Genomic DNA, 16,342 nt, shown 5'->3' with positions numbered 1-16,342 from the left:
TATACATGCCCTGGAGTACTCCCTCCCAACCATGTGTCCCCATCCATAACACCCCACACCAGTGTTTCTCTCCGGCCATAGTTGGACCTCTCTATGGTCCAAAACTTCTTTAAAAAAGAAGCCTAATATATTACCAAATTCAATCAATAGGAAAATGAAATATAGTGATAGGTTTAAAGATTAGAAAGAGAATAAATACTAATTTAGAAAAACTAAAATAAAGCAAAAATAAATTGGGTATTAAAAGATGGAAAATATTATAAATTTTTGTTTTTGAAGTTTTGCCTTTCATCACTGCAATAGCAGTTGACCTGTATGCACAGTGGCAAGGCAATTTCTTTCATTTCTTCCTCAGTGTCTACATCCTTCCTTTTTTTTTCTTCTAATTTTTAATTTGGACTTCAAAAGTTTTAGATAAACAATATAGGGGACTCCCATATAACCAATATCAAACCCTCTTCCCCCTTCCCAGCAATGATCTTTTTACATATTCCTGTTATATTTGATGCAGCTGATGTACAGATATTGAAACATAGCTTTTAAACATGGTTCCTTTTGGTTTACATTATGGTTTATATTTTAGACTGTACAATTTTCTAAATTTTTAGTTACCTTACATTGTACATTATGGTTTACATTTTAGCCTATAGACTTTCGTGTATTTTTGGTGTAATTTAACATGTCCTATATCCATCATTGTGTGATCTTGTGGAGCATTTCCATTACCCCCAGTTACCCTGATTCCATCTATTCTATACCTCTCTCCCCTCCCCTCAGGGCCCACAGTGACAATCAATCTTCATTGACTGAAGGACCAGAATCACAGATACTTGCAACAATGCTGAGCACTTGACATACTAGACTGCCCTAGCCCATTTGGAGCCACCAATTCTCTCGAGAGACACAATTCCCTCTGTTTGAGAACATCAGGCCTCCCAGGATGTGGGTACAGCGTCCCACTCGTTGTACAGGTCTCCACCCAATGATATAACACACTATGACAAAATGAGTACTCACACACTCCCTAGAAGCACTGCCCCAGTGCTCCCTGCTTAAGCACCTTAAAAAGGTAATCCTTCCTTATTATATTTTCTAAAGAGTTCTCTCAACATTATAGTTTCAACTACATACCTGACAATCTCTCATTTTCAAAAGCTCCCCCATGCCTCCCCACAATTCCTTGAGCCATCTGACCCATCTTCCCAACCGTAGCCCCCTTCAAGCCCTAAAAGCCCCACTCAATGTCCCCATCTTGTCCCATCACTTTACAAATAGTTACCTCCAGCTTATGATAGATTTCACCCATGTACGTGTCAGCTTGCAACCTTCTTCTCCCCCCAATTTCCTTTAAGCCTAATATCCAGTCTCTAGCTCCCTGAGACAGCTTGGTTTACTTATTTCACATCAGAGGAGCCATGTAGTATTTATCCTTCAATACCTGGCTTGCTTCACTCGACATAAGGTCCTCAAGATTCATCTATGTTATCCCATGGGTTTGTACTGTATTCCTTCTTATAGCTGAGTAGTATTCTATTGTATGTATACACTACATTTTATTTATGCACTCATCTGGTGATGGGCATTTGGGTTGATTCCAACTTTTGGCAATAGTGAATAGTGCTACTACAAACATTGGTGTGCATATATCAGTTTGTGTCCTTATTTTCAGTTCCTCTGGGTTCAGTTCTCCCAGGAGTGGAATTGCTAGTTCATATTAAAAATCTATAACTAGATTTTTGAGCAACTGCCCATTGTCCTCCAGAATGGCTGGATCCTTCTGCATTCCCACCAGCAGTGGATGAGCGTTCCCATTCCTTCTTATCCTCTTCAGCACTTATAGTCTTCTGTTTTTTTGATAGCCGACAGTCTCATGGGAGTAAGAAGGTATCTCATTGTAGTTTTGATTTGCATTTCCCTAACAGTGATTTTGAGCATTTTTTCATGTCTTTTTAGACATTTGTATTTCTTCTTTTGAGAAGCATCTGTTCAAACCTCTTACCCATTTTTAAATGGGTTGTTTGTCTTTTTATTTTTGAGATGTTGGAGTTCTTTATATATGCAGGATATTAATCCCCAATCAGATACTTGGTTACCAAATATTTTCTCCCTTTGGGTAGGCTGTCTTTTCACTTTCTTGTCTAGCTCCTTTGAGGTACAAAAAGTTTTAATTTTGAGGAAGTCCCATTTATCTATTTGTTCTTTTACTGCTCGTGCTTTTGTGCTTGTGCTGAAGTTCATGAGCCATTTCCTATTATGAGGTCTGTAGATGCTTTCCTACATTGTTTTCCAAGGTTTCTATACTCTTGGTTCTTATATTTAGGTCTCTGATCCATCTTGAGTTGATTTTTGTGTAATGTGTGAGATGGTAATCCTTTTTCATTCTTTTTTGTACGGATATTCAGTTTTCCAGGCATCATTTGTTGATGAGGTCATTCTCTCCCAGTTGAGTGGGTTAGGTGGCCTTGTTGAATATCATATGAGGATCTATATCAGAACACTCAATTTGTCAATGTATCTATCCTTCTGCCAATACCATGCCATTTTCACTACTGTAGCTTTGTAGTATGATTTGAAGTCAGGTAGTGTAATTCCTCCAATTTCATTTTCCTTTTTTAATAAGTCTTTGGCTATTTGGGCCTCTTTCATCTTCAAATAATTTCTTGATTTGTTTTTCTAGTTCATTAAAAATGCTGCATTGATTTTTATTGGGATTGCATTGAATATGTAGGTCAACCTTGGTAAGATAGATATGTTAATAATATTTAGTCTTCCTATCCACGGGCAAGGAATATTCTTCAATTTATTTAGGTCTTCCTTTATTTCCTTGAAAATTGTGTTGTTTTTGGTGTATGTCTTTTACATCTCTAATTAAATTTAATCGTAGGTATTTGATTTTTTAATTTACTATTGTAAATGGTATTTGTTTCTTGATTTCCTCCTCAGATTGCTCATTATTGGAGTACAGAAATACTACTGATTTTTGTGCATTGATCTTATAACCTGTGACTTTACTGAACTCATTTTTAAGTTCTAGAAGTGTTGTTGTAGACTTCTCAGGGCTTTCTATGTATAGGATCATGTCATCTACAAATACTGACATTTTGACTTCTTCCTTTCTAATTTGGATACCTTTATATCTGGTTCTTGCCTCAGTGCTTGAGCAACTACTTCTAACACAATGTTAAATAGAAGGGGTGATAGTGGGCATCCTTGTCTTGTTCCTGATCTTAGAGGGAAAGATTTTAGGATTTCACCATTGTAAATGATGTTAGCTGTGGGTTTTTCATATATGCCCTTTATCAATTTCAGAAAGTTTCCTTCTATTCTGATGGTCTGCTATGTTTTTATCAATAAAGTGTCCTGTATTTTGTCAAATGCTTTGTCTGCATTTATAGATATGATCATGTGATCCCTTTTCCTTCAGTCTGTTTATGTGATGTATTACATAATTGATTTTCTTCTGTTGAACCATCCTTGCTTACCAGGAATGAATCCCACTTGGTCATGGTGTATAATTTGTTTAATGTGTTGTTGAATATGAATATCAAATATTTTGGTGAGGACTTTTGCATCTAGGTTCATTAGAGAGATTGCTCTGTGATTTTCCTTTTTTGTGGTGTCTTTGTTTGATTTCAGTATTAGGGTCATGTTGGCATCATAGAATGAGTTAGGCAATAGTCCTTCTGTTTCAATTTTTTGAAAGAGTTTAAGCAAGATTGGTGTTAGTCCTTTTTGGAATGTTGGTAAAATTCAACTGTCAATCCATCTGGCCCAGGGCTCTTCTTAATTGGGAGGTTTTTATCTCTTAACTTGTGATTGGTATGTTGAGACTGTCAATTTCTTCTTTCATCATTGTAGGCTTCTTATGTGTTTCTAGGAATTTGTCCATTTCCTCTAAATTGTCCTTCTTGTTGGAGTATAGGTTTTCAAAGTACCCTATTAGGATAGCCTTATTTCTGTGGGGTGAGTGATGATATCCCCTTTCTCTTTTCCTATTTTGTGTATTTGCATCTTCTCTCTTTTTTTCTTTGTTAGTCTAGCTAAGGGTTTGTTAATTTTATTGAACTTCTCAAAGAACCAGCTCGTGATTTTGTTTACTTTTTCAAGTGCTTTCTTATTTTCTATCTCATTTAGTTCTGTTCTGATCTTTGTTATTTCTTTCTTTCTTCTTCCTCTGGGTTTAGTTTGTTATTTTTTTGCTAATTCCTCCAAGTGTGCAGTTAGTTCTTCAATTTTAGCTCTTTCTTCTTTTTGATGTATGAATTTATGGCTATGAATTTCCCTCACAGTACAGCTTTTGCTGTATCCCATAAGTTTTGATATGTTGTGTTATCATTTTCATTAGTTTCAAGGTACTTTTTTTTCTAAGATTTGTTTATTTCTTTCTTTCTCTCCCCTCCCACCTCCACCCTGGTTGTCTCTTGTCTGTGTCTATTTGCTGCATCTTCTTTTTTCACTTCTGTTGTTGTCAGTGGCATGGGAGTCTGTGTTTCTTTTTGTTGCATCATCTTGTTGTGTCAGCTCTCCGTGTGTGCAGCACTATTCCTGGGCAGGCTGCACTTTCTTTCATGCTGGGCAGCTCTCCTTATGGGGCACACTCCTTGCGTGTGGGGCTCCCCTATGTGGGGAACAACCCTGTGTGGCACGGCACTCCTGTGCACATCAGTACTGAACATGGGCCAGCTCCACACAGGTCAAGGAGGCCTGGGGTTTGAACCATGGACCTCCCATGTGGTAGACAGATGCCCTAACCACTGGGCCAAATCTGCTACCTCAAGGTACTTAATGATTTCTATTGAGATTTCCTCCTTGACCCACTGTTTTTCTAAGAGTGTGTTGTTTAGCTTCCATATCTTGTTGCCAAATCTGGATCTCTGGTCCTTGCAGATTTCCAGCTTCATTCCACTATGGTCAGAGAAATTATTTTGTATGATGTCAATCTTTCTGAATTCATTGAGTCTTTCTTTGTGACCTAGCATGTGTTCTATCTTGGAGAATGATCCATGTGTGCTTGAGAAGAATATATATCCTCCTGTTTGGGTGTAATGTTATTTACATGCCTATTAGGTCCAGCTCCTCTAACATATTGTCCAAAGTCTTTGATTCTTTATTGATTCTCTTTTGAGATGTTCTGTTCTTTGGAGATAGTGGTGTGTTAAAGTCTCCCACTATAATTGTAGATACATCTATTCCTTCCCTTAGTTTTTCCAGTATTTGCCTCATGTATTTGAAGCACCCTTGTTAGGAGCATAAATGTTTATGATTATTCTTTCTTTTTAAAAGTTTATCCCTTTCACTAATATGTAGTGTCCATCTTTGTCTCTCACAATTGTTTTGCATTTAAAGTCTATTTTATCCAATATTAATATGGCTACTACTGCCCTTTTTTGTTTACTGTTTGCCTGAAAGATTTTTTGCAGCCACTCACTTTCAATCTCCTTGAATCCCTGTGTCTAACCTGTGTTTATTGTAGACAGCATATAGGTGGGTCATATTTCCTTATCCAGTCTTCCAATCTGTGTCTCTTAACAGGTGAGTTTAATCCATTGATATTCAGTGTTATTACTTCCAAGGAATTAATTATATTACCAATATTTTCTCTGGATTTGTGTCATTTTTTTAAAATTTTTTTTCTTTTTATCTTTTTAGTTTTCCTTACACTCTCTTCAAATCCTGTTTCTCCTGTTTGTTTCTTTTCCACCTGCAGAACTTCCTTTAGTATTTCTTGAAGGGCAGGTTTCTTGTTGGCATACTCTTTTAGTTTCTGTTTATCTGTGAATATTTTGAACTGTTCATCATTTTTGAAAGTGAACTTTGCTGGAAATATTTTTTGGCTGGAAATATTTTTCTTTTGGTATCTTGACTATGTCATACCACTGCCTTCTTGCCTCCATCCTTTCAGGTGACAAATCAGCATTTAATCTTATGTAGCCTCCTTTGTACATGATGGTTCTCTTTTATCTTGCTGCTTTTAGTACTTTCTATTTGTCTTGAGCATTGGATAATTTGACAGGTATATGTCTTGGAGCTGGCCTGTTGGGATTTATGTCGGTTGGGGTGCATTGTGCTTCCTGGACATGTATATCCATTTCCTTCAATAGATTTGGGAGGTTTTCAGCTATTATATCCCCCAACATCCCTTCTGTCCCCTTTCCCTTTTCTTCTCCTTTTTGGATGCCTATAATGCATATGTTTGTGCATTTTACATTGTCATTCAAGTCCCTATGTTCCTGCTGGATTTTTAAAAATAATTTTATCAGTCCCTTCTATTATCTGCTTGATTTCAGATATTGCCTTCCACCTCACGAATTCTTTCCTGTGCCTCTTCAAATCTGCTGTTATTTGCTGAGAGTGTATTTTTTATTTCTCAAATTGTGCTGTTCATCACCATCACATCCATTATCTTTTTGCATATGATTACAATTTCTTCTATATGTTCTCCAAGTGTTTTCTTTATATCCTTAATCTCTTCCTTCACATCATTAAATTGGTCCCTGATATATGTTTTGAGAGCTTTGATTAATTATTCAGTGTTCTGTTCCTCTTCCAGGTTAGTCAGAGACTGGAGGGCTAGGGTAGGGGAATCTTGGATTTTTTGGAGCACTGGATTTGGGAAACTGAAGCCTGGGATATTGCAGGCTCAGGGTACACTGGTCTGTGGAATGTATGTTATGGGAGTTCATGGAAAATGGGCTTGGGGATCATGCATTTGGGTAACACAGGGCTCAGGAATGCTGCTTCATGACTGGCAGTCTTCAGGGAATACGGCAGCTTTCAGCCCTAGGGGGAAGGGTTTTGCCTTCCTATAACTTCTGACTTCAGTATTAGAAACCTGCAGTTTTACCTTGAAGAAGCACTACTTTAGTTGCAGTTGCTCCAGATCAATGTCCAGACACCTCCTGCTTTGTAGGTTCCAGCCTGCTCCAGCAAGGTTCTGACCCCACACACCTGGTCTGCTGCAGGAGAGATTACAAGGGTGCTTTCCCTCAGATGCCATCTTGCTCCACCTCCCTTAATTTGCTTATCCATTCATTTGTTGTAGACACATGAGTTGTTATGACTTTTGGCTTATGTGTATAATGTTGCTATGAACACTGGAATACAAGTTCCCATTTGAGTCCCTGATTTTCATTGTTTTGAGTATATACCAATGAGTGGCTAATGTTCTATGATAAAATTATTAAGAATTATGAATTCTTAAGCTTTTGAATCTGTAGTCTCTGCTCTTGTATCTTATAATTGTGAATGGTTGACTTGTTCTTTATCCTTTGGAATGTTATAATGCAGTTATGCAGGCAACCTCATCATCCATTACCCAAAAACAAATGTTTAAAAGGAGGAAAGTCCCCAAGCATGATATTTACACACCCTGTTTCAATTCCTTGTTAAACTAAAAGCTTAAAACTTCTATGTTCCTGTTCAGTGTACCATGACTAGAGTAGAACAAAGATCCCTTGAGACACAGCATCTCTTCTGTTGAGGGCTAACCAGCCCCACACTGGATGAATTTGGTTACTTTCAATGCGGTCATTCCTCATGTTTTGCAAGACTCTTTGGAGTTCTGAGGTTCAGAACCCGTTAAACGGGATGATCTCTAAGCTGCCATTTGGAACTTTGGAAGGGAAATAGGCCTGGGACACTTTTTCCAATTGGGTTTCTAATCAGCTGCAAAGGGGCTCCCCAGCCACATGAGATTTCAGATGTTGAATTTTCCCCTGATTTGGTAAGTGGTTGTATATACTTTCATTCTTTCCTATGTCTTTAATTGATTATTTTCTTTTGTGATTGCTCACTTGTTATAATCATTTGATATAATCCCCAAGCCACCTGAGAGAATAAAAGTGCATTTGCAAAGCATTTAGAGTTTTGCCTTTCCTTAGCAAAACAGTTAATAAATTGTCTCTGCATAGCATTTAGGGTTTCTGCCTCTTCCTTAACAGAACAGTAAGAGAGTTGTGCCATATGGGTTTTCTGTCTTCAACTTTCTTTAAAACCACACTCCAAACATGTATAAGGGTGGGATTTTTTACCCTTCTCTACCATTTTTATTTCCACTATTTTAATAAGAGTCATCCTTTTGGTGTGAAATTGTTGTCTCAGGTCGTTTTGGCATACATTTATCTAACAGCTTCTAATGGCAAACATCTTTTTGTATGTGTGTTTATCATTTGTAGATATAACTTGAAGAACCATTTTTTTAATCCTTTTGCCCAACTTTTTAATAAACTGAGTTGTTTATCTTTGTGCTATTGAGTGGAAGGATTTCTTTAATATTCTTCATATTAATCCCTTACCAAATATATAATTTGAATTTATTTTCTTCCATTATTTAAATTATCTATTCTTTTTCTTCATGAGACCCTTTAATATACAAATGTATTTAATGAGATGAATTTGAATTTTTCTGTTATTGCTTTTGTTGCTCATGCTTTTGATGTCATATCAAAGAATTCATCAACTGGTCCAAGTTTATAAAGTTTACTGAAAACTTTTCTTCTAGGCAATTCATGGTTGTAGTTATATTTAGTATTGTGATCCTTTGATTGAATATTTGTATGTGATGTGATGAAGGGGCTAACTTAATTTTTAAGTAAGAGAAATGTTTTTTCCAGCAATATTTGTTTAAGAGTAATATTTTCCCCATTCTGTGCTCTTAACAGCCTTCCCATATATCAAGAGGTCAATAGATAAGTGAGTTATTTCTGGACACAATTCTATTAAAATGGTCTTTCTATATATTTATCTTTATGTCAGTTCAAAACTTATTTGTGTACCCTACATTTGGATGAAACCAAGTATACAGCCTACATCTAATCACCCATGCATTACCCACCAAAATTTGATAATAATAATATCAACAAATATTAAAAAACAGACAATACTCAAAAACAATTCAAGTATAAGAACTTTTCCTTACAGCTATAAGAGTTTCACAGATCAATTTAATATATGTGAACATGATAAAAGGGCGTATACAAAATCACAGACCTGATGCTGACTTAAATATACCAAAATAATAAATATATAGGAAAATTAAATAATAGGAGCAAACAATTATACTACTTACTACATGCCAGGATTTTTCCTAATGCTTTGTATATTTTCACATATTTAGCCCTCAAAAATTAAACTACAAAATATTTTTCAGAAAAAATTTCAATTAGCAAACTATGTGCTGTAATTTTCTTCCATTTTTTTTTCTTGGAAGATTAGAATGATAGTATTTCCCTAAGTTTCCCATAAATTCATTAAACTTCACTTATATTCTAATTAATTATGCTCCTTAAACCAGATTGTAAAATTATTTATTAAAATGCATAATCATATCTGATACACCTAAATAAATTGTGAATCCTTCTGAAGCAGGCTAGTAAAATATGGAAACAGTAGCTGGATCTGGAACCTAGCAGAGGGTCTACATAGACATCAATAACCACAAGATGGCTGCTTGAAGACCCTCCCTAAGATCCTGCCACTCAGAAGAAAATTTCCTACATAAGCCAGGAGAAGCCCCAGGTATTCCCCAAAGATGTCATCATTGGACCCTCCTGAGAGATTGATAGGAGAAATAAACAATCGAAAAGGTAAACAGCTCGAACTCCTTCCCTGCTATTAGCAAATGGGTGGGATAATCAACAGTTCAAAATGGCAGGCACAGGGCCTAAGCTCTCTCTTCTTTCATTTGCTATCTTGCCTGTGGACCCATCCTGCCCTCTGCACACCACTCTCACCAATTTTCCTCTGTCTTGTGGTCATGCAAGTAAATCTGAGCACTTATAACCTATAGTGGAGAATTGCAGTCTGTACATCAGCCCACTTTATCACTTTCAACCCCTTCCTCTCTACCTGGGACCCAAGATCTGTTATTTTCTCCCATTTCTCATCCCTCCTTACCTGAATAAATTACTGACCTAACTCATCTGATTTGCTCTTGAAATTCATTTCTGTAGCAAATTCAAGAACCTAGATAAAATCTGGTAACATATTTGGTAACCCAGTCCAGGAGTTTATTGGTGAGTGAAACTATGGCCTACAGCTTGTTTAATGACTGGCTTTGGTTCTCCATTTCAAACGGGTTCAGCCCTCAGAGGTAATCCTGTGAGGGAAGGGGCAGGGCTTGGAAATTCTCTGCATCCATGCCACACACCCAGGCTTGTGAGATCTGACCTCAGCAAGGACAGATGGGGGATAGGGCAGTGGCTTAAATCACAGCTCTGCCAAGACAGAGGTTCCTTGTCAGAGTGCCAGGCCCTGCAAAACTTCTTTTTCTAACCCTTTTAGAAACCAGAGGCTTTGTCCCTGGGCCTGCATGTTGTTGCTTTCTCCAGCCCTCTCCCCTCAGAGGCAGTATGGCAATGGCAGAGAACCCTGGGGGCTTGCCCATGGACCCCAGTGGGTCCATGCAATACAAATGGCTTTCCTATCCAACCACACCCAGCTACTTCTGGGATGTAGTTGGAAGGCAGCAAGCAGTGCTAAAATGGATACCATGGGAGTTGCCTTCCCTAAGGGTGCCACAGGCCAGGTTACCCCGATCATAATTAACCTTTACCCATGTTTTGTCTTCCTAGTACTTGATACTGAATTTTTCTTTACAGGTTTGTGTTAGAATGCTTTGGAATGTCTTAAAAACTGTGAAAATAGAAATACCTATTTTAGGAAGGAACCTATCGCCTAGGGACCCCAAGGCCTGTTAGCTAGAGCAATTAATCTCTAATCACTTAATGGCCTTTTGATGACTGGTTTAACTGGGAAACTTTCAGACAATAAAGTCATAAAACTAGGATGGTTTTAAGAACCTCAGTAAGAATATGAAGATGCTTTTTGCCCCTTCTCAAAAGATGGAGCAATATTCGAGGAAGAAACACTATTCAGTTTGGCATCATCAGGTTGAAGTCTATTCAGTCTGTCTCCCAACTCCAAAACAGCCCCAGGAATGCCTGGCAACAGGGGCTCTGTTATTCCCTAGGGTGGTGGGAATCAGAGAGCAGCCAATATTTTCCTGAAATTTAACTCAGAAACTTCTGCTTGAGTAACTGTGCAGTTGGCCTCAGACTCTGTAATGATTGGGGGTGCCAAGAACTAGAGCAGTAAACGGAATGGTGTCCATTCCTTGAGCCCATCCATTCAGAGAGAAGCCAAATATCCCCAAAGACTGACATCTCAGATGCTTTGATTTGGGACAACTGCTCAGTCTCACATCAATTCAGCATGGGACATTGATCTGATCACAGGAAGAAGCATTGGGTATCCTCCAGGACCTAGGTTGTCCATAGGGATGCCTGTAGGCCAGGAAGGCTCTGAAAATTGAAAATCTCAGGATGCTTGGACAGAGTATAAGCTCCAAATTATGTGGATTGGTGAACATTTTAGTCAGACTAGGACTCTGGGATGCCAGATTTGTCGACAAAATAGGTGCTTCTTCATTCTTCCTAGAATAATGGGTGCAGCATCTAGCATGCCATCAAACTCCCCGTAGGAGTTTCTTCTCAGGAATCAGGAAATTCTGCCTATTCCTGGTCCGTGTGGCCAGCAGTCTCTGTATAGAACCCACCCTATACAGTTAAACCAGTGTAAGAAAAGAGAACAGATAAATCTGAGGCCCAGAAACCTCATGTCATGTCTGCTTAAAGAAATGAGGAAATAAACTTCAAACTTCTCAGTTTAAACTCAGTTGTGTCTATAAAAGGTGTGAATAGTGATCAAGAAAAAAAAACTCATGTGCCATCACTTCAGATCAAAGAGTTATTAGAAATGCTAATGGTATAAAATTCTCTCCTGTTTTAATTTGTGCATAACTTTGTGTTCACCTTTGAAATCTGTGTTTAATTTTGTCATTTTGCTTGTGCCTAGGAAATCAGAGTTGGGGTTCACCTGTTATGAACTAGATAACAGTGAAAGGTAAATTAAAAATGAGTCTTTAAATGTCAATACTGTCTTGCTAGTGGATGTAATGCATAAATCATAAGTGGACTTTATTGAATTGCTGGAAAAGCAGAGAAACTTCACAAAGTTGTTACTAATAAAATTCTTGTGGCTTAGTTAATAAAGGTACCCAGTTCACCTTCAGGTTAATACTCCCTAGAAACTAGCTAAAAGTTAAGATCATTTATAGATGCCTTTATATAATGAAATGTAAGGATAATAACTGAAATTGTAACTGGCTAGATATAGCCTAAACCCACTGTTATAAGTATAAAATTTAAAACTGAACTTACCTTCATTTAAAAGTCCTGGTAAACTTCATTTTCTAAGTGCTTAATGAATGTGCTTAGCCCAGGTCTCTCTCCTAGCCCTTAGTCAAGAACCTGTCATACTTATAACCTGGCGAGGACTGGAAGACCCACATGCCATCATACCAGGTCTAAGCATTTTCCCACCAGAAAGGAAACAGCAAATGTGGTGACTAATACTCACTTCAGCTTTACCCCTTTGAAATGGTCCATGGACAATCTTTACTCACCCAAGACCTGCAAACCAGGTTCTGATTAAAACTTGTCTAGAAAACAAGCCTTGTTCTCCATTAGAGCCAAAATGTAAGAAACTTTACTTTGTAGTTCTGATCACTCCCACAGCTATTAAAGTTAAATGAATTTCCAGCTTGGTGCATTAATCCTGAGTGAAGCCAGCTGCGTAAGAAAGTGCCAGCTTACCAGAAGCACCTGACAGGATGTACAAATGCCAGTGATTGGACAGCTTGAAATATATCTTCAAGGAAAAAAGCTAAATAGTGTCTGTGTCAAAGTCAGCTGTTCCCTCTAACTCTAGCCCAAGTGCCTGTAACTAGGGGGAGTGCAAATCAGACACCCCTTTTAAAAGTCTTGTCTGGTTTCATCTCCTTTAACTTAACTAAAAAGGCAATGCCTCTTCTTATTCCTCTCTCCTACCATAAAAGGGGGATTGGCAATTTATACCTAACTCGGTTGTTCTTTTGCAATTTCTCTCTAGGGCTAACCAACAGCATAAAATAACTGAAGGAAAAATAGTTTCCCACCAACTTTGGGAAAATGCAGACTTTGCAGGCACCTAACATTTTTGACTTCTGTGGTCCAGTATCCTTTTAGTGGGAACATACATTTTCAGGATTCTAATCAAGTCTATTTCTTCCAGAATCAACATCTTGTTAGCTATATGGGAACTTCATCCAGTATCACCCAGGATGCCACATCCATCTTCCTCCAACTCAGATAGAATAGCCAGAGTTTTACATCTTGTCCTAACCAGCAGGAAGCAGCTATAGAAGAATGATCATCTCCCTTCAGCACCTCTTTAAAATTAAAGGTGTAAAACTTTCTGAGAAGGGAATGAAGCAGGCTAGTAAAACAGGGAAAAAATAGATGGATCTGGAACCTGGCAGAGTCCACAGGGACATCAATAACCCCAAGATGGCTGCTGGAAAACCATTCCAAAATTTCTGCCAGTCAGATGAAGAATTCCTCCAGAAGCCAGGAGAAGCCATGGATATTCCTCAAGTAATTTATCCTTGGTCCCTCCAGGGAGATTGATAGGAGAAATAAGCAATCAAAATGGTAAAGAGCTGGATCTCCTTCCCTTCCATGAGCAAAAGGGTGGGATGATCAATAGTTCAAAAAGGCAGACACAAGGCCTAAGCTCTCTCTCATGCACTAACTTGCCTGTGGACCCATCCTGACATCTGCACACTACTCTCACAATTTTTCCTGTGCCTGTGGCCAGGTAGTAGACCTGGGGATTTAAAACATATAATGGAGAATTGTAGTCTGTAAATCTGCCCACGTTAGCACTTTTCACCCCCTATTTTCTTTCATTTCGAATCCCTCCCTGCTTGAATAAATTACTGGTCTAACTCACCCAACTTCTCTTGAAATTCATGTCTGAAACAAAGTCAAGAACCTAGATAAAATCTGATAACTCTTCCCTTAGGTATATGCATGAAAACTGGATAACTCAGGATCCCCTCAGGATATCTTTAAAGAACATTGTTCTTAATCTAATAAGAGAAAAGAATCTGACAAATATCCCATATACATATTCTGGAATCTATTGGAGTCTTGAGTTCTTAGGACAAATAACTGGTCCAAAACCTATGGAATAAAAAGACAAAAATATAGACTCTCGGTGTTGTGAACAAATTAAAATGTTTCTTTGTGAACACTTCTACACAATTCTGTTGGTGATATTTTTGTGCAGGGTAGCAGAAACTGGATATATACATCTTAGGAGATTCTGACCAACATTTTTCCAACATGGTTCTACCAAATTATAGAAAAATATATGACAGCGATTGTGTCAACACATTTATTTCCTATTTTAAACTTTGTTAGTGTAGATATGAATGAATATCACATAGAAAGTTGCACACTAGAGATTAATATTTGTCAAGTAATAGGGTATTTGTACATTTTGTATATGTCATTATCAGTTATCTAGGTCAGATTATTTTTACCATCACAGTTTCTATGAATGGCAAGCTGTATTGAGCCATGCAGTCTTCAAATAATCCAATTTTGTGGAAAATATATTTTTACCCATTATGATTTTAGGATATTTTGATTTAACATGTATGATTTTGGCATATTTTTAAAAATATCACATCATCAGTGATAGTCAAAGTTTTCATTATAGTTGATTTCTCTTTCTCTTCCAATCAATAACACTTCCATCTATCTCTGTCTCTTTCCCACTCTGTCTCTATAACATTGTTTATCAGAGTATTTATTTCTACATGCAAGTATCTTTTAAATATATTGTTCTGTGTATTATCTTTCTTCTCAGAAACGCCAAAGCTAAATAATATTAGTGACAATTTAGTTTTTTTAATCACTGAATTAAGTCAGAGATTAACACATACTAGGTGACCTACAAATTGGTAAGCAAATAATTTCCTTGCAAACAGGGACCTCTTGGGGAATGAATTATTGCTCTTGTAAATGGAACTTTTTCCCTTTACTTCCTTTTTGGATAGCTCATTTTTAGTATACAGACATGTTTCTGATTTTTAAATGTTGAACTTATATCCCAACACTTTACTGGGCTCATTCCTCAGCTCTGGAACTTTTATTGAACTTCTTTGGTACTTTCACATCATCTGCAAATAGTGAAAGTTTTACTTCTTTCCTATGTGGATTGCTTTTATATATTTTTCAAACTTAAGTGTTTGAACAAGTCCTACTAATGCAATGTTAAATGAGAGAGGTGATAGTGGGCTTTCTTGACTTGTTCCATATCTTAAAAGGAAAACATTTAGCCTTTCACCATCAAGTATGAGGTTAGCTGTAGGTTTCTCATATACGTCCTTTATCAAATTGGGTAACTTTCCTTCTAATTCTATCTTTTGAAATATTTGTATTGAAGCCTTTTTTTAAATTTTTAAAAATTATTATTTTACTGTCAGAGGGATGATTGGTTGGCCAAAATAGGCAAACTAAGAATATTATCCTAACCTATTTTCATGGTCTAAGAGGCAGCCCCAGATTTTTGTTTCCTTTCCTATTTATTTTGAAAGTTTCTCCTCTACTTCCTTATTTTCATCCTTTCTTCTGATTTTCTGATTTTCTTTATTCTTTTCCCATTTCCATTTTATTTAATTTTTTGGTTCTCTTTTTCCCTCCCTTATCTTTTATTTATTTTATATGTCTTTTTCAATTTTTCTCTTTCCTTCCACTTTTTATTTTTTTATTTATTCCTTTATTTTTCCTCCTCTTTTTCCTGCTTTTCTGGTTTTTAATTTTTCTTGTCTTCTCACTTATCTGACCTTTTATTTTGTCTAATTATATTTTTCAGTTTATTTTTTCACTCATTTACTTTTTAGTACCTGTTTACTATTTTTCTATTTGATTTATTTTTCCATTTCTTTTATATCTTTTTTCATTCCATCCTTTTTATATTTTCTTTTTGCTTTTGATTTTTTAATCTAATTTTTTTTCATTGATCATGGGTCTACATATATTTGGAATAAGTGGTAGCAATTGATAATGAGGATTCCCAGCACAACCACAGACATAAATAAAACACCATACTTGAAAGACAAAGTAATGAATTGAATAAACCCATTGAGAAAATAGATGCCTACCCATCAGCAAAAATTTACAAACCATACTAAGAAACAGAAATTCTAGTTCAGTCTAATGTGCAAACAAAAAAGCAGGAGGAGAAAAAAAATTGAAGCAATTAAGCCAGGATTTTGAAACAAATATCCTTCATCAATTCAGTGAAATAATGGAAGAGAGAAAGGATATCCAGAAACCACTTGTGAGCATAGAGTATGAACGTATATATGTAAACATACATAAACATATAACAGGTTTATGGTAATGAAAGACAAAAAGCAAAAAATTAAAAATAATGTAGAAACAAAAAAGCA

The 16,342-nt window shown here is 36.8% G+C and overlaps 1 long non-coding RNA gene across 1 annotated transcript; it reads left to right on the top strand.

The window, feature by feature from the left end:
* The first annotated feature begins 7,429 nt into the window (after positions 1-7,429).
* Positions 7,430-14,094, top strand: LOC139437528 (uncharacterized). The gene is made up of 4 exons (XR_011647393.1): positions 7,430-7,723; positions 9,364-9,584; positions 11,854-11,901; positions 13,111-14,094. It is a non-coding gene; the product is annotated as an uncharacterized lncRNA (long non-coding RNA).
* The last annotated feature ends 2,248 nt before the right edge of the window (positions 14,095-16,342 follow it).

Source organism: Dasypus novemcinctus, chromosome 24, assembly GCF_030445035.2.
Source record: "Dasypus novemcinctus isolate mDasNov1 chromosome 24, mDasNov1.1.hap2, whole genome shotgun sequence".
Taxonomy (NCBI): Eukaryota; Metazoa; Chordata; class Mammalia; order Cingulata; family Dasypodidae; genus Dasypus; species Dasypus novemcinctus.
The sequence above is the reverse complement of the archived record's forward strand: the minus strand, read 5'-3'. Positions and strand labels throughout refer to the sequence as shown.